The sequence below is a fragment of the Ornithodoros turicata genome, chromosome 2 (assembly GCF_037126465.1).
Source record: "Ornithodoros turicata isolate Travis chromosome 2, ASM3712646v1, whole genome shotgun sequence".
In the NCBI taxonomy this organism is placed as follows: Eukaryota; Metazoa; Arthropoda; class Arachnida; order Ixodida; family Argasidae; genus Ornithodoros; species Ornithodoros turicata.
Genome location: NC_088202.1, coordinates 125,500,476 through 125,525,618, shown reverse-complemented (window position 1 = coordinate 125,525,618; position 25,143 = coordinate 125,500,476). Strand labels below are relative to the sequence as shown.

Below are 25,143 nucleotides of genomic sequence, written 5' to 3'. Positions count from 1 at the left end.
GGTGTAACCTTGCATTAGACTGATGTCAGTTCTGGAACAAATGTCCCGGGGATAAAACTCCCAGACTGTGGTGAACCCCGGAGCGACCAAAGACATCGGCGACGTGAAATATGACTGCAGTCACTCGCCGACGATATCAGTTATTCCTTCATTAATGCATATAACGCGATAAGCCTTCGTACCATGTGACAGGCAGACGTCATAAAGTTGTATTTAAGGGAGACTCTACGTAATAAAGCCACGTTTGATTGGAGTTGGAGTTGGACGGACTAAAAATAATACGGAGATTCTTCACGTTTGATTCTTCTACACAGAACCGAACTATTGTATTCAATATGGATGCCAACTTCACGTGAAAGAAAAAAAACAAAAAAACTTTACCTTGCTCCATTATGCTGTCGTGATATTTGACTTTGGACAATATGTAGACAGTGGCCTGTTTATCTATGCCTTATCACCAACCGGCACTTATCTCAGTAAAATTTGAAAAGGGGGAGAAATGTATGCCGGATACAACCGTACCCCCTTTTGATGTAAACAAATATCACGCCACCTTCCGCCTCATATCGGAACAAACAGGGGTAAATAAAAAATAGTGTTTCACATGAGACTTCATGTATTGCAGAGCCGTAATATATCACCATCCCGAAACCAGTAGCCGATACTTCGTTAAGAACAGACTGCACAGGGTGATGTTGATTGATGAGATATCCGCTCTGTTTCTCGTTTGATAAGAAATATCCAACAGGCAACAGTCCAGGCCTTACTTGAAGAGTATATAGTGCTCTCTGTTTCCGCCTTTCGCTTGGCTTCTTCGCTTCCACGAACCAAAACTAAATGCTACCTTATTTCATTTCCTGCGCTATTTATCTTCCTGCCAGGAGGTTGGCTAGAAGTAAGAATATTGGCAGGTGGACCCCCGCGCCTCAGCGATATTGTAACCTGGGCAGTCTTTCAATTTCGATACCAATATTCCCGAGAAAGATGTCCTTTTTTTTCTTCTTCTTCTTCTTCTTCTCTTGCTATGAAACTTGCAGTGCGCCGCACAAGTAAATGGAACTGCAGCTTTGGGTCTGACGCATTTAATTTACATTCCACTGAAGTTTCGAAGGCATTAGCAGCACGTGTCAACTTCGGCACGGATCGGAGTATAGGACTTCAAACTGGGGAAAGACAGGGATGTGGGTGTATGTGAAGGGGAATAACTTTTGCACCAGTGTTTCCTTGACTCCGCAATTTTTTTCTTATGTCTTTCTTTTAATTCTTGTATCGTGATTTTTTCCTTCCAGCGAATTTTGAACTTTTATATCCGTTGCACGTGTATTTGCACAATACTCATGACTTGGAAAAAATCAATGCACACTATAGTGACGCTTTTCTCCTTGAAGGGACACTAAAATGCATAAGCAAATTCACTTCAAATTACGTTACGCGCTATGTTAATTTCGTACTTGTTATCATAATTCAAAACTTTGATTCCGTTTCGAAGGTACAGTCAGGATTATACCGGTCTCTTTCTTGCTTCGGCGCTAAGCAGTGAACGACGCTTCAGCTCGTGCATCCGTGTTTCTAGTCGAAGATGAGAGTGCCACGCCATGGAGCAGTCCCGGTTAAAGACATAGTGCGCGTTGCAAAGCAGACTGGCGTCGCTGTCCGAAAGACGCGAAGATAAATATCATATCACCATAAATGTTGTCAGTGGAAGATTCACGAGAACTGTTCTGTTCAATTTTGTTTGAACTGCACCAATTGAAAAACGGCCTTTCGTTTGAGAGCTAGTTGTTTTTGCATTTTAGTGCCCCTCTAACGCTCTTCTCTCAACCGAAACACTCTAGGTCGTCTACCCCTTTCTTTTCACATTCCGTCTCTGTTCAGTACATATATGGAAGCCATAACGCCACGACAATGACGAGAACGACAGCCTTAACTATACTCTTTCTAATTTCTTTTTTTTTTTTCCTGCCAAAAGCTATTTGATGGTCACGATGGAAAATAACTGTTCTGGAGTTGAAACACAAACAGACGGAGGCAACACAAGCCTCAAGGTGCTTATAAGAACGTGAACAATGGAATTCCCGACGCTGTCTGGCTTTTTCGACGATTGCCATATTTCAATCCTTCACACTCGGTGGTGTTCCTCGATGTCTCCTTGGCTGGGCTACTTCAGCATCAAAAACCCCTGCGTCTTTTATTGTATTCTTGTTTGCTTCAGCATCTCGCATATACTGTACAACCGCGGCTTGCTGTAAAAGACATTCCCAATATTGAGAAGTTTGATCGCAAGTAGCCCTTTCAACGCGACCTTGGCGTATGCCCTTTTCGAACGGGGACAAGTCTGGGTTCTCTGCCCTTGTATCGGCGTCTATACGGCAAGTTCGATCGCTTCGATTGGAAAGAGCTTATAAGAACATCAGGCACATATACTTTCGACAAAAGAAATAGCTATCAAAAAGTGTTTTGAAACTTCTGTGTGAGCAAGTTGCACTGAAGCACAGCGGCAGAAATGGAGCGAACAAAAGAAATATCAGAACTACTTGATACAAAAAGAGTTGAAATCAGTTTATTGATCGTTACGCTCGTCAAAGTAGCATACGGCCATAGAGGACCTTACCGAGTAGTGGCTCAATCAGTCCGGCTCCCACTACTCTTGACGTTTCTCTCCGTTTTCTTTTTCTCTTCAGAGTACTGTACGCGGTATAAGCACACATGGGATACACTGGATAAGCATGCGTTACAAGTTACGTGGGGATCGCACTCATTTACATAATACGGACACGTAAACAATACACGCGACTACAAATAACATTCCGTGCTGCAGTTGACCCACAGTCATGCCGTGCGATGGAGAAGTCATGATATCGTTTATGCTCTGCATAACCTGTACGTCCATAAAGAGAGATTTATGGAATTACTCGCATTTTATGTGTCTCCGTTTTTCATTTCAGACGCCACCATTGAAAATACATCGAGACGGTCCAGTCGCCAACCATAATGTGCGATGCACACTCACTGCTTCAGTTCAACAGCAGTTGTAACAGCATGCCGTGGTATGTACTTCGTTTACTTTATGCACTTTACGCACAACTCGTATTACACCATGGACGCATGTATCTCCGATTTTTCGGTTAAGCCGACTTCTGCGCGAAGAACAGTATCCAATAGGAAAGCTACCGAGCGGTTGTTGCACCTCAATTGGCAACGAGGAAACAAACTTTTGCATGATTTATGACGGGACCAAGACCCTACACTCTCATTCGTCACTGTTTTCCCAATCATGTTTCACAAGGAGCATACCTTAACTACCACCTACGAAGGAGGACCCAGCAAACAACGAATCCCATTTCGACACTCACTCGACGAGGTCGATTGGCCTCGCGGATAACCCAGTGGCGTGCCCTCTTATTCAAAAATATGATTGGTGAAAGGTTATGATTGGTCACCTTCTAGGATAAGCGCGCTTGCCGCCGCCGTTCTTCAAACCGACCATCCATCATCTTTCAAGAATGTTTGCAGGCTTTCCAGTTTCGGCGAATGCTGCTGCTGTTGTTGTTTTTTTTTTTTTTTGCTCTCACTCCCTCTCGCGGAACATTGACAAATGAAAGTTGGAGACTAGAAACTTTTCTCCCTACTCATTCCCTCCCCCACTCTTTGTTTTTCCGCGAACCGAACACGGCATGCGGAAGCAGACACCGTCAGGATGGGGGAGGAAGGAGGGGGTGAGGGGGGACGAAAGGCTTCTGTTCAGAACCTGCCACTTCCAGACTTTGCTGCTGGCAAAGAGAAACCTCCGAAGTTGTCTTTATCCCCTTACTTCCAAGGAGAGGTACATCTCCCTCCCCCATAGTGGCACGGTTGTCTGTACGTGTGCTTCTTGCTGCCGACCTCTGCGGGGGACGCGCAGGGAAGCTTCTTCCCCTTTTAGCTCTATACCAACACCTCACCCTTTTATCTGACCAGGAACGATGGATGAACGCAGCTTCCTGTCTCGCCATCGCCTTTCTCCCCTTTTCCCGTGTGGACTTCTCCACTACGCAGTGTCTTCTTTCTCTTCGATCCAACATTGTTTGGCTCGCTTCAAAAAGCCCCATTACGCTTAACGAGAGTTTATTGATCAGTCGCCAGAACCTCACGAGACTTCGGTGGTTCGTACTAGTTTCGGACGTTGAGGATGGAGCGTTTCTTCCCTATATAGGTGGGCGCTTAGGATAGGATTGTAGAGCTACCCGCTGTACAGTTTCCGTTAGTGTCGGTATATAGACACAAGAGGGTGCAGAAGAACGAGGGACGCCGTCACTATCTTCCCTTTTTCTTTTAAATGCTCTCCGCAAATTTGAGGGGAAAACTCGGTGATAATTGCAATCTGGGATATGAGACCAACTCTGTCCTATTTCGTGAAATTCGGCTCAGGTAGGGAAGCCCCATGTGCAGAAATGAAAAAAGTGAGATCGTATTGCGCTTGTCTTGTTCCTCCCTGTCGCGGGCTGTGTATCTATCTCACCAGACTATCTGATATTACATATAATGGAAAAGATTGCGCATAGTCTTAGTTTGGAAATTTAGAGTATTGTACAGCCATATCAGGACTATACGGCCATCGTAAGAGTTGTGTCTCGCACATTGCGTTCACGTTTGGTCTAGAATGTTTATGCGAAGTGTTTCCGTGCATCCATGCAGTTGCACCGTTAAAGTGATGGTCGCATCCGTTCCGCACTCTAGAAGCAGAACTTCACCGCACGGCACGCTCTGCGCCAACCATTGCCACGAATGATAGGGTTACTTCTGATTCGAGGAGAGAGGGAGGCGTACGCCTTTTTGTGTCAATTATCATATATCCAAATTGACACAAGGGGGGGTGGTGATGGCAGGATAGGCTCGCCGTTGTTGGCCACACAGAAGTGGGCGTCGTCACGACTATAGCCAAAAAAAGAAAAGGAAAACGCATAGCAAAACAAAACACAAAGGAAGGACGGACGGATGGAGGATAGAGGAGGTTGACACAAAAACGCGTACGTCCTACTCTCTCTTCGAATCAGAAGCGATCACGCGATCATTCGTGGCAATGGTTGGCGCAGAGTGTGTTATGCGGTGAAGTCCAGTTTTTAGAGTGCAGTCGATTTTGAAACTATAGTCTCATTTTATTCGCCGTGGACCACTCACCACGGTATCGAAATGCTCACGCAAAATAGTGACGCAGTTTGACCGTCATTAGAGGATACACATGACCAGAGCAGACGCCGGATGTAGAGAGTATGCTGGAATGCCCTTTCTGGGAAAATGAGAAAACGTCACTTCCTAAGAACCAACGAGGGCGCCACCTTGAGAAAAGGAATGCCGCGGCGATGCGGGCGTCTCACAGAGTTACTGGGCGTCTGGACAGGCCCTTTCCTTTTCTAAGCGCCGCCCTCTCACTCCTCCGGTTAGGGAGTGACGTCACGCCGCTAGAGGCTCTGCAGCCGCGGATGCAACGCTGATTTTTAAAATTCATGTTTTAAATATCTAAGCACTTTTCGGACGAAAAAAAAAAGTTGAAAAAGTATCGGTTTCATAGATGGGCTTTGAGATGCGACCGCCCCTTTAAATACACTTAGTGCGCTAAATATTTGCTTAGTTGCCCGGTTAAAGACCGAGGAGCATTATAGGCTAGTGATATAGGGAACTTGTGAATATAGGGAACTTCCGAGCAGACAACTTGAGTACTGGTGAAATAGTAGCTTTTTTTTTGGGGGGGGGGGAGTTTATGTTAGGAGTATGGGGTGTTCTTTTTTCTTTTTTTTTACAAACAAATGCATAGTAACGAACAAAAACCGGTCGGGCGGTATACCGAGTCCATATGCCCATATAGGAACGCAATGTAGCTGTCGAGTGGAATCAGATCTTAAATGTTGCATCCTAGACATTTCTTTACGGATTGCACTGGGGTGTCGGAATCCACGAAGTGAAAGCGTGCGATTTTCTTCACCGCGCAAATTGGGAACAATAAATTTCGTTCTCAGGAAGCGTGAAATTGTGAATCAACATGAGCGATTGAGCCATACTGCAACGAACGCAGGGCTGGTTCGCTACAGAATACACACGATAGAGCTGTATTGCTTCCTGGCCCACCTACAGCTTTCAATGGAAAGAGCAATTCGATCAAATTAAATTCAGGAGGAAATGACGAGATTCAGTTAAACATTCTGAAACGCCGACGTCCACCCGTCTCCTCCATCATGTGGAAGGTGTGTGATAAACCAAATTCTAGTCATCGTTACAGCACAGTAAACAGCATTATCCTTAGCGACGTTTCCACGTTTTAAGGATTGCTCGCATGATATAGCATGTAGAAAACGTTTCGCTGTACCTGTTGGCCAGACATCTGAAAAGGTGAAATCGCTCAAACCAGACACGACGACATAAGAGCCACGCGCGCGCCCGCGCGAAGCGCACTTCCAACAACGATTTAATCAATATACGCGGATGCTTTCATATATTGTCTCAAAAGACCTGTTCCGCAGCCAGTAATGGAACTGATGTGACGCTAACACACTTTTTATTCCCCTCACCTATCAAAAAGGCTTCAAAAATATCCCATTTCTCCTCTATATTTGCCCATTATCCTAACATGTTCGAACCGTGTCTCGCATCCACAGGCCGAAAAATGTGTTCCCTTAGGGCCCCATGCCTTGCCTTGACATTGTATGCAAGTGCTCACGCAAACGAGTGTTGACACATTTTGAGGCCTGTCCGATTTATTTATTCATTGTACGTTAAAGACCCCACAGGGGCATTATAGAACGGAGGGGCACAAAAAAAAAAAAAAAGCATGAAGCACACGCATGCAGTTCTGCACACGAAAAAAGATGGAAAAGGGGATGATGTGATTGTAATGATATACAGTACCATAGTAAGTGAATGGTCAGTTACCATGTAAGTGAAGGACAATAGACGATTTGAAGTGGTCAGGGTCAGTTATGCGAGTAATATGCTCGGCATAAGGATTCCAGTCGTTAATCGTTTTGGGGAAGAAGTATTTTAAGAAGGAAGTCCTGTGACTTTGACCTTGCAGGTACGGTCAAGACGTGGCGAGATGTAGTCTGGGCTCTGCAAGAAGGCGCTTTCTCCTGCTATAGATATGCTGCGATATATTTCGTGAAGAAGAGACAGCCGGCCAAGGAAGCGCCTGTCAGAAAGAAGTTCTATACAAATGTTATTTTTAAGTTTAGAGACAAAGCCGGGAATACAGTTGGATGTGATGAATCGTATAGCCCTGTCTTGTACCGAGTCAATGGCATTAATTAAATATTCTTGGTGCGCATCCCATACACCGCTCATGTGTATTCGAGTACAGGTTTTGCAAATGTTGGGTACGAAGGACGTTTGATATGAGAGGGAGCAAGGGAAAGATGACGCCGTAGATAGCAGAGACTCCTGTCTGCATCTGAGACAAGTCTGTATCGATGTGATATGACTCATACACATGTCCGTTCGAACATGTAGTCCCAGGTACTTTTGAATTGAAACGGAACGCAGTTGTGAGTGATCAAACGTTTAGTAACATCGAGATTTCTCTTTTTTTTCCCTTACAAACAAACAAACACACATCGAGTAACATAGGACATTTGCTGCACCATTAGGATGTACTTTGTGAATGTCGTTTTGTAGCAATGCTTGATCAGTAGGTGATATGATCAGCCGGTATAACACATAATCGTAAACGAACAGGCAACCGGTAGAGCTGAGCGAAAGTGGCAAGTCGGTAATGTAAACGAGAAAAGATATAAGATTCAATATAATAACTTCCACATGATAACGGAATATCATAAACACGTTATGTTGTGCACAGAGTAAAAGGCGCTTGATACTTGACCTGGCCAGTGGCGCCACTAGGGGGGGGATGCGGGGGGGGGGGGGGGTGACGCGCCGCGCCGCATCAACACCTTTCCTTTTCTGGGGCGACATGAGGAGCCCTCTGTGAGCACGTGCTTTTTTTTCTGTCTGTGCTATAATATTTCTACGTATCGCGTACCGTCTAGTGTGAAAAGTTATCCATTATAAGGGGGGTGAGAGGCACGCAAAAAGCTCCCGCACCGGGTGATGCGTACCGTATAGTGACGCCACTGGACCTGGCAGTTTACACCGTATCCTGACTTATTAATTACGAGAACCCAGGATTTTAGTTCTACGCTCCTTCCCCCAGCCACGAGCAAATATTAATATGCCGGTGCTATTAGTGGCAGGATAGATCTGGTAGTATAGGATGGTAAATAGGTGGTATGTATAGGATAGCTCTTTCTCGATATGAGCACACTGCATTACCGAGCGCTCTGCCGGTTACCCGCCGGTATGCTACTAACGGAAAACGCCTCTGCGCATAACAGGTATACGTAGCTAACTCTTCGGTACTCTATTTACGGCACGCAGTATCCAGCGGAAAATACGGTAGTAAACGAACAGTAAAACGACGTGTCTGAAAATATCTCATTTATGACCAGTAATATAGATACAGCGCAAAAAATTACGCAGTGCCTTGAAAGCGGAACCTTGCCCGTGAACCTGGTTTCAAGGGAGCATTTCTGCCCTCTCCACTTTCCATCTTGAAAGTGCACAGGGTCAGCGAGAGATGGCGCCACGTGGAGTAGCACTCTTTTTCATCACGCCGTTAGAATCGTTGCATTCATTTTTTGTACGACATACGTGACAGGTGCAGTTGGTGTCACATTTTTCTCACATGTGAAGCAAGTGAAAGAAAATTGCACATTCAGGGTCAATTCCATCTGCCGTTGTTCCCTCCGGGGCGACGTTGCCAGGGATCTATAGCATAATTCATATGTGCTTACTCCTTAAGGAATTGAGGAACTGGAGTAACCATCATGCTGTACTCATAGTCACGGTCTGTGCCAAATTAAGCAAGGTTTGTGCTACATGCTTATATGAAAACTATTGCCTACACGCATGAAAATAAGTTGTCGAAGGCAAGTACCAGGGAGAGCCGGACTGATGGATGCGTCTTTCAGAGAGAGAGAGAGAGAGAAAATAATTGATCGGAATCTAAACACTACGACCTGCCACCAAGCATTGGGAGGCAAATCAGGAAATAAAAAAAAAAATATGAGCATTACACGTGTTGTCAGTTACTCTTCAAAAACAATTTTGCGTGGAGAGTGCAACATATCCCAAGCAGCACGATGTACTGAAAGTCGAGTGGAATAGGGGTGGACGGTATGTGTCTTATCAATGTTCTTTAGTTTCACAAGTATGTTCAAGGCCTTCCGCCTACCCGTCAACCCCTACTGCACTCGACTTTCAGTACATTGTACTGCTTGGGATGGGACAGTGCTGGAACTGTCAAGTGATGATGATCGATTGATTGATTCGTATATCTTATATTCACACGCCGCGACGAATAATCAGCACGTGAACGCATGGCTTTTATCGCTCACCAGCAGGTATCACGCAGCATAACGACTGGCTGATAAGAAGCATACACGAAAAGTTGATCATCCACTATCTCAAGCAGCACAATGTACCGAAAGTCGAGTGCAATAGGGGTGGACGGTATGTGTCTTATCAATGTTCTTTAGTTTCAGGAGTCTGTTCAAGGCCTTCCACCCACCCGTCCACCCCTATTGCACTCGACTTTCGGTACATTGTGCTGCTTGGGATACAGGAGATTGGTTTCACGAGAGAAACTTTTTTTTTTTGTCAGCGTAGCGACTTTTCATCGGTTATGCCTCTATGGTGTGTTGGAAATTGAAAATGATATTGAACTGAATTGAATCGCTTCGTCGATCAGGGGCTCTCATGCTCATGATGACATGCGATGGGATATAACAGTTAACAGTAACCTTGTCTTGAGTGGCGCTATACCTATACATAGCTTGTACTTTTGGACGATGTCAACACCTTTTGGCCTCGACGAAGAGGAAGTAGGTAATAACAATAATTGATGGCTTTATATGATCATGAGCAACGCCACAGGGGTCGGTTTGTGGATTAATTTTGCCCACCCGAAGGTTTTTTGACGTACGCCGAAATCTCAGGCCATGGCACACCGTATTTGACGTCCCACATGGAAAACATCGAAGCCCGGTTTCAGCAACGCTTTTTAACTTGAAACCGAGATCAAGGGTTGTTAAGGGTTGGTAGTTCACACTCAATTGTTTTTTACAAGTGTTAGTTGGTGACATAATGAATGTTTCAGTGACATGAACTCCCTTTGATGAAGCAGAGTTAAGCGTTAAATTCAAGTAGTAAGGGACTGTTGATCTCGGTTCAAATGTTAATCGGTGTTGGTGAGACCGGGCCTATGCAACTTGTATCCTGACACCCTGCCAAGGACGCCAGCAACTTGGTGGCAAGGCACAGTGCCATCGAGTTACTTCCGTCCTCGGCCAGGTTCGGACCCACATCCTTGGGGTCACAAAGAAGGAAAGAGGGAACAAAATGGCAGGTCCGACAATCATGGTTTGGTTAGACTATAGGAGCAGAGCACAGTTCTGTCCACTGGCATATCACGTACCGCCCCGCTCACACAACAACCGTATATATATGTGGAGGAGGAAAGCTGAACGCACGTCTTGATTACGTTAGATAGATCACGAATTGCATGCTCGACCTTATACTGTATATGTTATTATGTAATTGTGGGTGTACCTGTAATTTGGCTTGGTCCAAATTTGCTTCGCGTATTCATAACACAGCCGACGCTGTGCACACAGACTGGGAAGCACCCCCTAATTGAGACCCGGAATCCCGCTTTCGACCTCGATGCCATACACGTCCATGTACGTATTACATATCGGAGCGAACTCGCCGGTACAGTTAAGGAGCGGAATAAAACAGTACCAAAATATTGCTCCTTGATTGTGGGAGGGTCATATCAGAGATCCAGCGATACCGCCTGATGTGAACGTTTGAGCTGATGCATGCTGCTTAGTCGGTTGACACAGCCCCAGCAGGAACTGGGCTTAAGGAGAGTTTCAAAAGAAATTGAGAAAAGATCCATGCATAATTTAATCAACTAAAGCACTCATCGGGTTTAAAGGATAGCAACGGGGTGGGGGTGGGTGGGTGGGGGGGGAGAGTTGTTAACTGGTTAGGTAAAAAATAACGAAAGATTAATCATAATTAAAGAGGCAACGTGGTAAAATATAGAGAGAAGGTCGCATACTGTCTGTGCTTGCTATCCTCCTTTTTATTAGCGCTGCGTTATTTCGCGTGGCTGGCTGGCTACTCATTCGGAGCGCCAGGGGCAAGGTCGCGTTCAGGCTGTTCACCCTATTCTTGTCGCATTAATCGGCCTGCCACTGACCCTCGTTAATTCCTGCTGGATGACGCTCGGTGCCCCGTCGCCAATGTGAAATTTAGTTTGTCGAAAAAAAAAAAAAAAGTGTTGTACCGTCAGGAAACGTATTGTCGCGTTCACGAAGTCTTAAGCCAAAATTCCACTCTTGCTTTTTAACGACGAGCAAGATAACACATCCCACAACTTACCTCGTGTTATTAACGCCTTGGTGTCCAAGTCATTTGTTCAGACTGCCAGGCATTATGTCTCCCGCTAGCACCTTCAGAGTGGAGTGGCCCTTGCAGCCTTTGGAGCTAGCCTAAAAGGTTCTGCGTTTCGTAGTGTCTGACTGTTATCCATAACCGACCTTGAAAGTTGTGCTTTCCGTGACCCCAGCGCGATCCGAGCGACGCGAAAGTCTTTTTTTCTCGAATCATATCTCGACGACAGCATCTGAGCTTCATATCAGCAGTTCGCGCCTTCTCTGCCGTATATAGAAATTGCCGCCCTGTAGCTTCCAGATAGCTTGTGTGTGCGTGAGATTGAGCCCCATGGTGATATGCGCCTAACTTCAGAGATAAATGGCATCAGGACATAAGGTCGCGCGAAACGCCCCGCTTAATTGAATCTGACGCCAGTTTTACGAACCTGCACGTTGGAACGTGTCCAGAAAAGGGGAAACGTCTATTCAGAACGCTTCTCTGCACTCGTGTTTTTCTCGTTTAGCTATCGCCGGTGTAAGTGTCCTATGTGTCGATATAACAACTCAGTCATATGGTTTCTATGCGAATGATATTACTGTTTTAATGATAAAAGAACATGGGAGGATAAAACGGCGGTTTTCTCCTTGCTCTTATACGGGGTGATTCATGTGAAAAATGCCACGTGTGAACAGAGCGGCATGGTAACGTAGCACAGAGCTTTCTGAAGTATATATACAGCGGTGACAAAGGGCACCTTACCGACCTGCCCCAAAGGAGTCGCCCAATGTGTCCCAAAGATGGTCGCCCGTTCGGAAGTGTGTACCTGAAGAGTGCAGGAAGTGCGCAGATATTTTCTATTAGGAGTTGTTTTTTGTTTTGTTTTTTTAAGTGCGCACCAGGCTAGCACGCTATTAACGTATTGCGCGCTGACTTGCTGCATGTGCTCAAGATCCTATAGTTTCGATCCCGACCGAGCATAGCAATGTGGGGGAGGCAAGTATTGCATCCAGCATCGTGTGTTGGACATTTAACCGGAGATGGTTCACACTATACCCGCAGCATATCGCCACATATACAGGGATAGTCATAAAGTTCTAATTATCACCTCGAAAAGTTGCGACCATGAAACTTGGCGATGGTGTTAGTGCTTCTCCACCATGTTCACCCTTCAATGCGACATATTTTTCCCAACGATGGATGACTTGATGGAGACCTTGGTTGTAGAAGTCTGAATTTTGGCTGTTCAGGAAACGTTCCACCTCGAAAAGCACCTCGTCGTCGTTCTGAAAATGCCTGCCACGCAGTGGTTTCTTCATCCGAGGAAAGAGGAAGAAGCCACTGGGTGCTGTCAGGAGAATTGGGGAGGGGGGCGGGGGGGTAGGCAAAATTTGATAGTCCAAAGAAGCAGCATGTGTGACTGTGTCATGTGCAAAATGAGCTGGGGTGTTGTCGTGGAGCAAAAGCACCCTCCTGAACAGCTTCCCGCGACGCTTCGTCTTGACAACCTCCTGCAACCTCGTCAGGAGATTTGGGTGTATGCTCCTGTGGTGGTTTGCCCCTTGCGAGCATAATCTGTTAGCACCACACCGTGGCAGTCCCAAAAAACACTCAGTATCACCTTGCCCGATGATGGTTGGGTCTTCGCCTTTTTCGGCGGTGGTGATTCCACGCTTCCATAGCTTGCTTTGCTCCTTTGTCTCGGGGTCATAGTGATACACACAGCACTTGCCCATGATGATTATGCGGCTAAATAGGTAATCTGGATTGGCCTGACACAGCTGCAACATTTCCGCTGCTGACTTGGATCGGCGGGCTTTTTGAATAGGTGTGAGCAGAAGCGGAACCCAGCGAGCGGCGCCCTTCGTCGTGTTCCAAATGTCGTGCAAGATGTTGAAAACTGATCCATGACGGGTTTTAACTTTTTCCACTATCGCCTCGATTGTGATACGCCGGTCTTCAAGCACAGGACCTCCACTGTTGCGATACCTGGTTCTTCACAGAGAGATGGTCTGCCACTTCGTACTTCTGACTTGTTTGACCACACTGGAAGCGTCTGTGCCACCTAACCACTGTGCCATATGGCGGTGCATTGTTGCCATACACTTCCACCAATCAGCATGGATTGTTGCAGCGTTGTTCCCCTTCAAATGCGACAAACGAATAATCGCACGATACTCCACTTGATCAATGCGCTGCGCCATTTTGTTTTGGCTCCTCTAGCGGCATGCTGAGGTACTGTGGCGCGGGGATTTCAACGTGTACCAAGACTGCAGACATGTAGCTACTAAGAAACAAAAGTTAATTATGTAACTTTATTTTTTCGATGCGATAATGAAAACTTTATGACTACCCCTCGTACTAGGCTGAATTGTGCACAAAGGAGGCTTTTGCAAGGAGGAGCGCCGTTCCGACGTCAGATTTTTCATCAGGAAATTTACCGTCGGATGACAATGCAGTACGGTTCGTGATGTACACCACAGGGGCAAGTGACCCGAGTGAGCCAACAAGAATGCTGTGAGTGCATATGGTATACGGTGCTTCTCGTACAGGTTTCCGGAGACAATTGCTGCAGCCGAGGTTCTTATAGGTACGAACCCGCGCGTCACCGTGGTTGACGTGGCCGACAGTCGCCGGCGAAACCTATTGTGGGCTCCTACGTGCTCACCTAAAACCTGCGACTCACCAGGAACGCCGAGGATCGTTAACGAATGGTGTTTTGTTTCCAACGCACGCCCTCACTCAGCTCGTTGGACTGTCGCAACCAGACTTGTATACAAAATACTAACAAAAGGCACTTACTACCAGACAAAAAATTCCTGAATAGAGTAGTAAATACTGAAGACTTAAACGTATTTGAGCAGATAACTAACTACACTCACAAAAAATAACTCGTTACTAAGAAGTTACAATTTGTAAAAATTACTGCCAAAGAAATAAATACGAAAAGAGATACTCATCCGGATACTCTTCTTTTCCCGCTATATATCTTCTTGGAGGATGCTCTCCTCCTCGCCCCACGTATGCATCATGTGTAAGCAGCAACGCCCAACAAAAACACAATAAATTCGTCATGTTCTCATCTTATCTCTCCCGAATACCAACACGAAAACGATCTTATGTAGGAAATGAGTACAAGTTACCTTCAAAGAAAAAGTCCGTCCTTTGTAAAAAGGACGGTCGCATCCAGAAACCCATTTATGAAACCGATATACCACTACGTTTGGCATCGGCTGACAATGTACTGTTTTCGTCCGAAAAGTGCTTAGGTGTTAAAGGAACGAATTTTAAAGATCAGCGTTGTTTCCGCGGCCGCAGAAGCTCCGGCGGCGTGACGTCACTCCCTAAGCGGAGGAGGGAGAGGGCGGCAATCAGAGGAGGAAAGGCGGTACGACCGCGGCATTCCTTTTCCCAAGGTCGCGCCCTCATTGGTTCTCAGGGAGCGACGTTTACCCGTTTTTCCACAGAGGGAATTCCGGAATACTCTCTACATCCGGAGTCTGCTCCGGTCATGTATTCCGTCGAATAACAAGTCAAACCACGCCACCATTTCGCGTGGGATTCTCGGTACCGTGGTCAGCCGTCCAGGATGAATAAGATGACACGATAGTTTCGAGATCGACTGGAACGGATGCGACCGTCCTTTTAAGTTAAAATACTAAATAATCAGTTTCAAAAGTATTTGTATGATATACAATGCCCCTGTCAGATGGACGAATTTAGGGTCACTTTCGCCGAGTGACACTTGCACTTACTGTCATTCGTGTGCTGTCACACGACATCTTTTAGTGACACTCGACAGAAAGTGCACTAACGATTTAGTGAGTTCCCCAAACTCACTTCACTTGTCTTCGGCTGACCGAGTGTGTAGCCTCGACGGCAGGCCCTGTGGTACGGGTAAAAATATTGAGAAAAAGCGAGGGGCCCCGACACCGCGATATCTTTAAACAAGTATTTTCAACGGCGTGTTTATTTTATTTTAGTACAGCATGACATTGTGAGAAAACATGTCGTTAACAGCCTGTGAGAACTTTGCCGTCTCGGTGACCCGGCGGCGGCCATTTTTGCTATTGTACATGTTTGAAGCCAATTTGTTTAATGTTCGAAGAATATTTGCAGTAGGTGTTTCTAAATCGAAGAAAAACATTCGGAGGAAGGTATTGTGGCGTACGCCTAAAAATTTTGCCGCCGTTTATTCTTATGTATCGTATTGGAAGCACGTAGTGAAAGTGACATTCGCTTATTTGGAGTGCACTTCACGAAAATGACACTAAATTAACCCGTTAGAATACTAAACACCCAGTTTCAAAAGTGTCTGTATGATACCGAGTAATACCCCTGTCACACTTCACTTACTTTAGTGTCACTTTCAACCAGTGACACTTGCACTTAGTGTCATTCCTATGCTGCCAGACGGCATATTTCAGTGACAGTCGGCAGAAAGTGCACTAACGATTTAGTGAGTTCCCCAAACTCACTTCACCTCTCTTCGGCGGATAGAGTGCGTAGCCTCGACAGCAGGACTTGAGGTATGGGTACAAATATTGTGGAAAAGCAAAATGTCCTGGCAACCACAATATTTTGAGACCCGTGTTTTCAACAGCGTGCTTATTTGATTTAAGAATACAGTCTAACATTTTGCCGAAAGAATATGTAATTACTCTCGCGCACTCTGGCGCTCTGTCCGCGGCCATGTTTGTTGTTGTCATATACGGAGTACCAGAAACGGAGCAACGTTGACACGCAGTATACGCATTTGTGTCATGTCGGAATCCAAAGGCGCGGAGTCAGATTTCTAAATCAATTAAGAGAAACGTTCTTACGACGGCATTGTGACGCACGCCTAAATACTTTGCAGTGGCTTACTCTCATCTACCGTGATCGCCACCATAGTTTAGTGACCCTTATATGTTTTCCGTGTAGCCAGTGGCGGATCCAGACCCTTGGTTTGGGTTGGGGCGGTTTCCTTGTCGAGGCGCGTAACTGGGAAAGGGAGAGGGGAAAACTAATGTGTAACCTAGCGGGTTGAGCGGGAGGCGATGTAGTGAAAGTGACATTCGCTTGGGAGGAGTGCACTTCACCAAAATGACATTAAATTAGACAGGGGTATATTACTCAGTATTCAAGATGGAGTGAATGAATTGGGCTGAGTATTAAGTTATACGTACAAGTATGGACGTGACCATGCGTGCACGGTCTTCCCCCGGTCACCTTGTGTATTCCCCCAGTGTCGATCCGCTGCCTATCACTTTCTTTTTCTTTTTTTTTTTTGGTTCTCAAAAACCACTTCGGTAGCACGCAGTTTCAAGACTACCGTGAAGTCTAGAATGCGGTGTATGATTGGTGGTGCACACGTCTGAAAGACTATTTTGACAGATAATCACCGAGGCTGTTATCCTCGCGGACTCGCGCAGGCCTCTCCAAATGGTAATGAATCCCATGTGCATTTACATCATTTAATATCTAATACACAGGTAGTACAAATTCATTCACGCGCGGTTCTCATTTGAATGCCCCTCGCATATCTCGTCACAATTTGAGCGTCGTAAAGCGTCTGTCGCTGCGTTGACATCCTACTTATGTGAGGTACATCTTATTAGAGCCACAGCTTTAAATAAAACAACACGTAAAATATGCAACGCACACTTATGTCAGTGGAGGTTCAATCCCGATGATATCAGATACACAGCTGAGTGACATCATATACAGGGTGTTTGCTATAACGTGTCCAGAAGTTTTATTTAAGGCGAGCGATAAAAGAGAAACGAACACTACTTTTCAGCTACTTGACTAAAAAACAGGTGCTACTAGTGAAGCAGTACCTAAGAAGTTTCTTACTCAAGTAGCAGCAAAGTACCACTTGCTTTTCTTTTATGAGTCGCTTTAAATATAATTTCTGGACACGTTAGAGCAAACACCCTGTATACCCATTTTCGACATTGTCTCATATCTTTATTTCAAAGTTCTATCACATTTCATACGAAATTTAATAATTCTGAGCTAGCGAGTGCCTAAGTTTTGAACGACAAAGTGGGAGGTGTTGACGTTCTGGATTCTAAACTGGTGTCTCTGCTTTTTCTTCTTTCTTATTCATGCTCTATACCGCTATTCACCTTGTTCTTTTTTGTCTCTTCTATTTCTTTTTGCTATCACGAAATCAAGAAAGGCAAAAAAAAAAGTCTAGGTGATGGTGACGTGATAAAGAAACAAAGGCTAGGTACCTCCAATATGCACCATAACACATGTGCTTTTTTGCGTCTCGCTCGATACGTACTCTCGTTACCAGATATTCAAAGCGAATCGATTGAAAACGAAATCAAATCTCGCAAGTTTCACTGCTGAAAGACTGGCAATATTTTGCTTTCTGAAAACAGGGAAGGGACAACTTGTTTATCGCCTACGACAGCACCGATTAAGAATCAAGGGAAATTGTGCGGCATGAGCAACCTCCACGAGCAGCAGCCGACCACTTAGTATCGTGATGAACTTGCTGCTGATGTCGGGACTTCGGCCTATACAGGCGGCAGAGCAGTCGTTATCGTTAGCAAATTTCCCATGTCGGACGATATGCTGATGCATGGCTTTTTTAGTTCTTCTTTTCATGCAGAGTACTCAACAGGCTGTTGCTATAAATGTGCTCGAAAAGGGCACTCACTGCGAAATGTTGATGAATACATGTATTTTAACGAACTCGCCCACTTGACATCAGCAGCTAATTGGCGTGAAATGTGGTCAGAGTTAGTGATGTGCAGTAGAGGTCATAAATGATCACGGAGGGGGGCAAAAATGTGACGCAGGTTGCGATGGTCGCAACTTGGTTCTTGGATTTGCCGCTAATACATATGTGCATGGCTTGTGGTAACAAGGCCGCCCTTTCGATACTATTAAGATAAAACAAAAGTGTAATCCAAAAGGTGAATTAAGAAGTTAAACATTATAGGACACCCCTTTCCGGCAACAACAACAACAAACACACTGATGATGATGAAAGGGGAAATTCGCCACCTGACCTGGGTTGTAACCCACTATACACCAGTGCCGACGGGACTGCATAAGATGTAAAATGGCAATGAGGTGAAGGAGAGGGGGAGATACGGTAGCAAGTCCGCACATCAGGATTAAAGGATATAAAGGATACGGTGTCTTGCAGAAAATCCAGGAAAATCTGCAGTGCACGACGGTATTGCAGGACGTCGTTCCAGGGTCCAAGGAAGGACTGTAGCCAAAGTGAACGGAGCGGCAGTGATTGGCTTCAGTCGGTTCCGCAACCTTTCTCGTTGAGCCTTGAAGAGGACACAGTCCACGATCACGTGCTGCATACCCGCTAGCACGGCACACATGGAGCATAACATGGTGTCAGAGCGACCAAGCCCGTATTTAAAGAGTGGAGTGAATTCGACACCAAGGCGGAGCCCGTGTATAATGGACGTAAAGTTGCGAGGCAGTCTATTGGGCAAGTTTAGGGATAAATCAGGAACCATTTCTCTCATGATGGTCCTTGGTGGGACATCTTGACACCATTGTAGATGAGACAGGGACTTTACCATATCGGCAAGGCGCTTGTGGCCGCCTCATCCAACGTGCCATCTCATCCACCGTGCCGCCTCATCCAATTTCGTGCCACCTCATCCACCGTGCCATATCATCCATCGTGTCGTTTTGTCCATCGAGCGGCCTCATCCATTCTGAGCTGATTAGACGACTTGCCAGGTCATCCACCGTGCAAGGTCATCCATCGTGCCATGTCATCCAACGGGATGCATCATCCACCGTGCCGTGTCATCCGTCCGGCTAGGTCATTTACCATCATCCACAAACCGGTGTTTATTCACTGTGCTGTCTTCATCATTTTTTAATCCATCCGAAATTTTAAATATCCGGGCTCGCGCTTGTGGTGAGAGGATATAAGACATGTATAGGCAATAAATCGTTTGTTTGTTTGTTTGTTTTGTTTGTTTGTAAGGAAAAAAAGAGCAATAAATCGTCTTATCTAATAAACAAGCACTTTGCATTACAAACAGCATAGCGCTTAGCACCACATCGAAATTGAACACGGCGCTTCATCATTTTTTTAATCCATCTGAAATTTTATCTAATAAACCACCGCATAGAGGAGACATGATTGTTGTACCGTATTTTCACGCGTATTACCCGCACCGCAGATAAGCCGCAGGACTCGTTTTTAGATACATTTTGAAAATGTTTTTGCAGATAAGCCGCACTCCCAGATAAGCCGCGGGTAATACGACGCGAGTGCTTTGTGCACTAAACCAGTGATGCACATACAAAATCGACAGAGACGCTCAACGCTCGTCAGCGCTGTACTCCCTGCCAGCTGCCCTGTTCCCGTACTTGTCCGCGAAGTCGACGACTTTTAGTTTGAAGCCGCTGTCGTGGCTGTGCCTCAGCGTTGGAGCCATGCCTCACCTCTAACTGCCGTGCCCGTGTCCACGAATGCTGCTGCTCTCGTCAAATGAGAACTGACGCTTAGCTGACCACGTTTTATCCCGATGTCAGGTGTATTGAACCCTTCCTGTGGGTCTGCCGACAAAGGAGACCGCAGGGCACTGGTAGGGCGGTCCTGTTCCGAAAAACATGAGGCACTGTCGGCCCTTTCGTTTAATCCGGGGTATGGGGAAAGTACCAGGAGAAAATAGTCACCAGATAAGCCGCACCCACGGATAAGCCGCAGAGCGTCCGCGAAAAAAAAAATCGCGCATAAGCCGCGGCTAATACGCGTGAAAATACGGTAGTTCTCACGGGTACGGAACCTTTTGTTCGTGCCAGATGAATTCAGACCGCACTACGCTCGTGACCTAATCAGTGCACATCACAGAACTGGAAGGCCGCGGCTGATGGTCAGCCCCAGTGCTTCTCTGCATATACTTCCAGAACTTCTGTATAGCTAATGAGAGCATCAATGGATTGTGGAGTCAGTTCGTGGAAGTTGGTCCTCCAACGACAAATGTCGCTTAAGGATGGCATAATGCACTTCGGGACCAACTCCCCAACAGGCATCCACAGCTCGGGGTACTCATTGAACCTCACTCCAACGCGACCCCATGGCTGTTCGCTGTTGCAAGACCTTCCAACCAGCAGGTGGTACGACGGAACTTTGAGCTCGGACGTAAAATGGAGCTGTTAAGGGCCCATTATACGTGCAATGTTGTTAATTTTCAAGACATCACAAATGATATCGATAGGGTTCAAATGGTCGGAGCCCTGCGTTCATCCTAAATTGGTTCGCTGTTTGCGTATAATTGCACATATGTGGCAGCTCATGATTTTCGCGTTCCACTGAGCAATAAATGATTTTTGTTGTCAACAAGAGACGCCAAATTTCTGTGTATGTTACTGCTTGGGAGACGTGTGCCTCTTCCTTTGTATTTCCAAAAGGCGATGACCAGATCGCGGATTTGCATCTTTTGCATATTTCGTTCCTGGATATGCACGGCCTCAAACAGTCATCCGAGCCGAAACAGAACCCGAACCGAAAACCCCTAAAAACCCATATTTTTCGCTGAACCGGAACTGAACCGAACCAAAATATTTTTTCTCATGTTGAACGGAAAAGGAACTGAACAAAAAAAAAAAAAAATCACGTCGATTACCGGTTCGCGAAACGGTTCGCGAAACGGTTCAGACGTAATGTGCGTTGTGAGAGATCGGAACTACGATTTACACAGCGGATTGAGCCGCGTTGCCAAACAAATTCAAAACCGAAATTGAACAAAACAAAACTGCAACCCAAGTGCGCCAGGTATGACATCCTAAATGACATCATAAACACAATTGTGTTGGGGATCGTGCTATGGCGAGTCAAATTCCTTGCTCCCAAAGGAGAAAAAGTAACGTTTGACTGCGGGTTCGGGAAGGCGCCGTTTGGTTCAACGGGCCTGAGCCAACACTGAGCGTGCACGCTAGGTGATGTTAGGTGGCACAATTGCAATTACAACAACAACAACTTTATTTTCGGTCTTGGAGAGTGGGGAGTTTCATCGCAACAGGCGATACTCTACCCCAGTGCTTGGTGGAATGGGGGGAATAAAATAACGAGCCCCTTTACAATAACGATCGAAGTCCGATGGTGTCCAGAAATGTCAGAAGAGCTTTGAGCGCAGAGCGTTGCTGGGCTGGATTGGGCCAGGGACCAAGCAATTTCGGTAGGGAGAAAGGGCCAGAGTCCAGCTGACGAAGAGACTCGGAGAGTGTGATTCGGGGGATTACGAAGTTGCTTTTGTTTTTTGTTCTTGTGAAGTCAGTGACCGTTAGCTCCGCTGACGAACGCTTGCTGTGAAGGACAGCGCTAAAACATTGTCATAATTCTCTTATTCTTTAAATAATATTTTGGGCTGCGAAAATAACAGCCAGTCCCTGACCAGGATATTAGAGTGTATACGATGAGTGAACGAGTACAGCATGCACCTGACGTTGCAACGTAGCAACTATGCAACGTTGTACCGGGAGTGCAGATCTGTACCACCCAGTGTTGCTGCGAACCACTGCTGTGTCGGCAACAACAACAACAACAACAACAAAATTACATTTGTTATTTGAGAATCGTAAGGATGTGCTTATTTTGAACCCATGGCAATCTGCTCAAGATTAACTTTCCTGAACCGGTTCGAACCGATATCTTGCGCTGCTGGTGAGCTGATGAACCCGAACCGAACCAATATGCCTGAACCTGAACCCGAACCGAACCGAAAAAAATAACGGTTCCGATCCCTGGCTTCAAACGAAGTATTTGTGCACGCTGTGGGCCTTCATGAACACGGTAGTGTGAAAAAATTTGGAACCCGAGAAAGGGACAGAGGAGGGACGACACGACACGAGGGACGACGCTGTCGTCCCTCCTCTGTCCCTTTCTCGGGTTCTAAATTTTTCCACCATGTACCAGCTGGCCTGCACCCTTGCCCTTTTGCCATTACGGTAGTGTGAGCTTTATAGTGTGTGAAAATGCATATTTCGTATGTTAGTGTTAGTGGATGACCGTTGCGTATCCAGGATCGAAGTATGCAAAACGTGGAAATCCAGCCCTGTCCGCCCTTTCCTGCAGCGACTATCATCGCTTTCGAATTACAATACATGCACGGGCTCGAACTCTGTGTGGTGATAGCGTAGTAGGTTGCAACTGCCTGTTCGTTCTATCTTGTAGATCCATTCATTCACTTCAGCAGACGCTTCAGAAACAACCGATGCAGATGTAGTTATTTACAGCCTGTGGCGTAATCGGTGACCGGATTGGGAGGTCCGGAATACATTCCATGACCTCCAAATAAACGTGCTGCGTTTGTTACATGCTTCTAAAGTGCCTTAAATTATACGTAAAAAGCGTAACAATATTCGTCGTACGGTTTTATATTTCTCATCTATCTATAAGAAATCCTGATCACTCTTTAGCCGCGGTTACGTGAATGCGACAAAAGCGCATCGCATTGAGTTATCACACCTTCTCGCACCTATCCCGACCAGTGGGCGGTTGACTTGGCCCGATGGGAGAGGGTGTGTTGCGATAAGTCAATACATTACGCTTTTGTCGCATTCATGTGCTTTTGTGCGCTTACATGAACGCGACGAATGCGTATCGTTATAGGATAGGTGCAGGGATAGGTGCGATAACTCGATATGATACACTTCTGTGACATTCATGCACTCTTAAAAAAAAGGGTGTACTTTAACTCCTTTCCCTGCCACATATATAACACCCTTTTGGAGAGTACAATTATGCTCAAAAGGGTGTCTCCTCACTCTCTCAAGGGAGTAGCATAACACCTTCTCACTGCCGGGGAGTAATATTACTCTCCAGTAGGGAGAAAGGTGTTATGCTACTCCCTTGAGGGAGTGAGGAGACACCCTTTTGAGCGTAATTGTACTCTCCAAAAGGGTGTTATATATGTGGCAAAAAAAGGAGTTAAAGCGCACCCTTTTTTTAAGAGTGTGGAACCGCGGCTTTCAACTTGTTCCTTTCTGATTCCTTTTGGACAGACTACATCCATGTACCGTAACCGAAAAATTGAATTTAGTCCTATTCCAGACTTCATGACAAAGTGTCACATGAAAAGGAAACAGAATTACGTCAAATACCGAGAAAGACGCGTTGGGTATAATTGGTCAAGGTCGCTACCGTGGATAGAGGTTAGATGTACCCAACGGGGGAGTGACGGGAATCGTCGCGGAAAGTCAAGGTTTTCTCCACATTAAAAGATCATTAGGATTGGATGGCGGCGCATTGTGTGCAGCAAATGAAGTCGGCAGCGTGTGGTAACGCGGCTCGCCTGCCTGCCTGCCTGCATGTTCGCAGCCTGCTTTAATGTTTCCCCTCCAAGGTGGGTCTGGCTTGTGCGCCTTCGAACCATTTGTGCCGCGCGCTCGGCCCATAATTACAGTGGCAGCGCTAGCTCTCCGAGGCACTGCACGCTGGTTGCACCGGGTGAACTGTTTTCCTTTTGCCTGGCGGCCAACTTCGCTTTGTATCTTGAAGCTGCTTGTGTTCTGTGCATCTCTTATGATACGCGTACCTGTCCCCGCCACGACATGCGCTTCGAAAAGATGTACCCGTGGTGGGGTTGGCGAGAAAAGGCAGATACGAGATAGAGACATCAGAAGAATAATACAGACAGATTCATTATGCTTGTGAGGTAGTACAAGATCTCACGTTTTGTTTTTGTTTCTACAGCCACAATGGCGGGCATGATAGAGAGGTAGAAAGCGGACTATCAGTAGTATCGTGGCCGTTGAATGACCGTTCCCAAGCCGTGGAGAGACGGCTTCCCATCTTCATCTTTGATACGAGGCGTGAGGCATCATTTGTCCGGAACTAACAGGCAGTACATATACTGGCTTTTTCTCTCCGGCGCAGTAGCCTCGTGTGTAGGGCGTTAGAGGTATCCACCCTTTCGATGTTCGCTGCCGCGGATGTTGATTACACGGCGGTGGCTTCTCTATACCGTGGAGTTTGTCTCCCAAAATACTGCTCTATTAGAGCGCCAGTACAATTGCCTACACCGTGACAACTTTACACATTGAATGTTAGCCAACGTGTCAAGTATTATGTGCGTTCGATGGATTTGGTTTCGCACACGCAACTTTGCGCACTATGCACAATAGCAGCACTTGAGGGGGTTTTAAATTTTTATTCGTCTTACATGACAACACATCTACATGTACTCTGCCAAGAGAGACGCACTCGATAAATCAATAGGCTTGCTGCAAAAAAGAATCAGTTATCTAGGTGAGCTAGCGCAAATTTGTGTGTCATCTTGGCATTATACGCCGTATCCGGTATGCACCATTCCTTGAATGTGCCCTTGCTCGGCGATCGGGTGATGTACACTGAAACAGGTGCGAAATTTTCCCCATTAGCGAAGTGCACTATGTTGTCAATGGGCACATGAGCCGGCGTGCGTATTGTCTTAGTGCAAACAAAGCCGGTCGTAGTAGGAACACTGTATGAAGTAGACACTGGGAGATAAATTATCCGCTGTCGTGACAAAGACGAATAGAAAATGCATCACGTCTGATATACGGGCTGACTACCAAAAGTAAGTAATTTGAGATGGAGATAGCGGAGATAAGTCTAAACGCAAAGCTCATGGCAGGCCCATCAAAGGCACCTCCAGTGCAGCGATAACTGCATCAGTGCCTACCGTACCTGAACGACTGTCTTTCTGTCTTTGT

At 46.0% G+C, this 25,143-nt stretch overlaps 1 long non-coding RNA gene across 1 annotated transcript in view; it reads right to left on the bottom strand.

The window, feature by feature from the left end:
* LOC135386065 (uncharacterized) overlaps positions 1 to 11,605 on the bottom strand; it is a 44,221-nt gene extending 32,616 nt beyond the window's left edge. The window contains exon 1 of the long non-coding RNA XR_010420581.1: positions 11,473 to 11,605. This is a non-coding gene — a long non-coding RNA (uncharacterized LOC135386065). The remainder of the gene's footprint in view (positions 1 to 11,472) is intronic.
* Between the last annotated feature and the right edge of the window lie 13,538 nt (positions 11,606 to 25,143).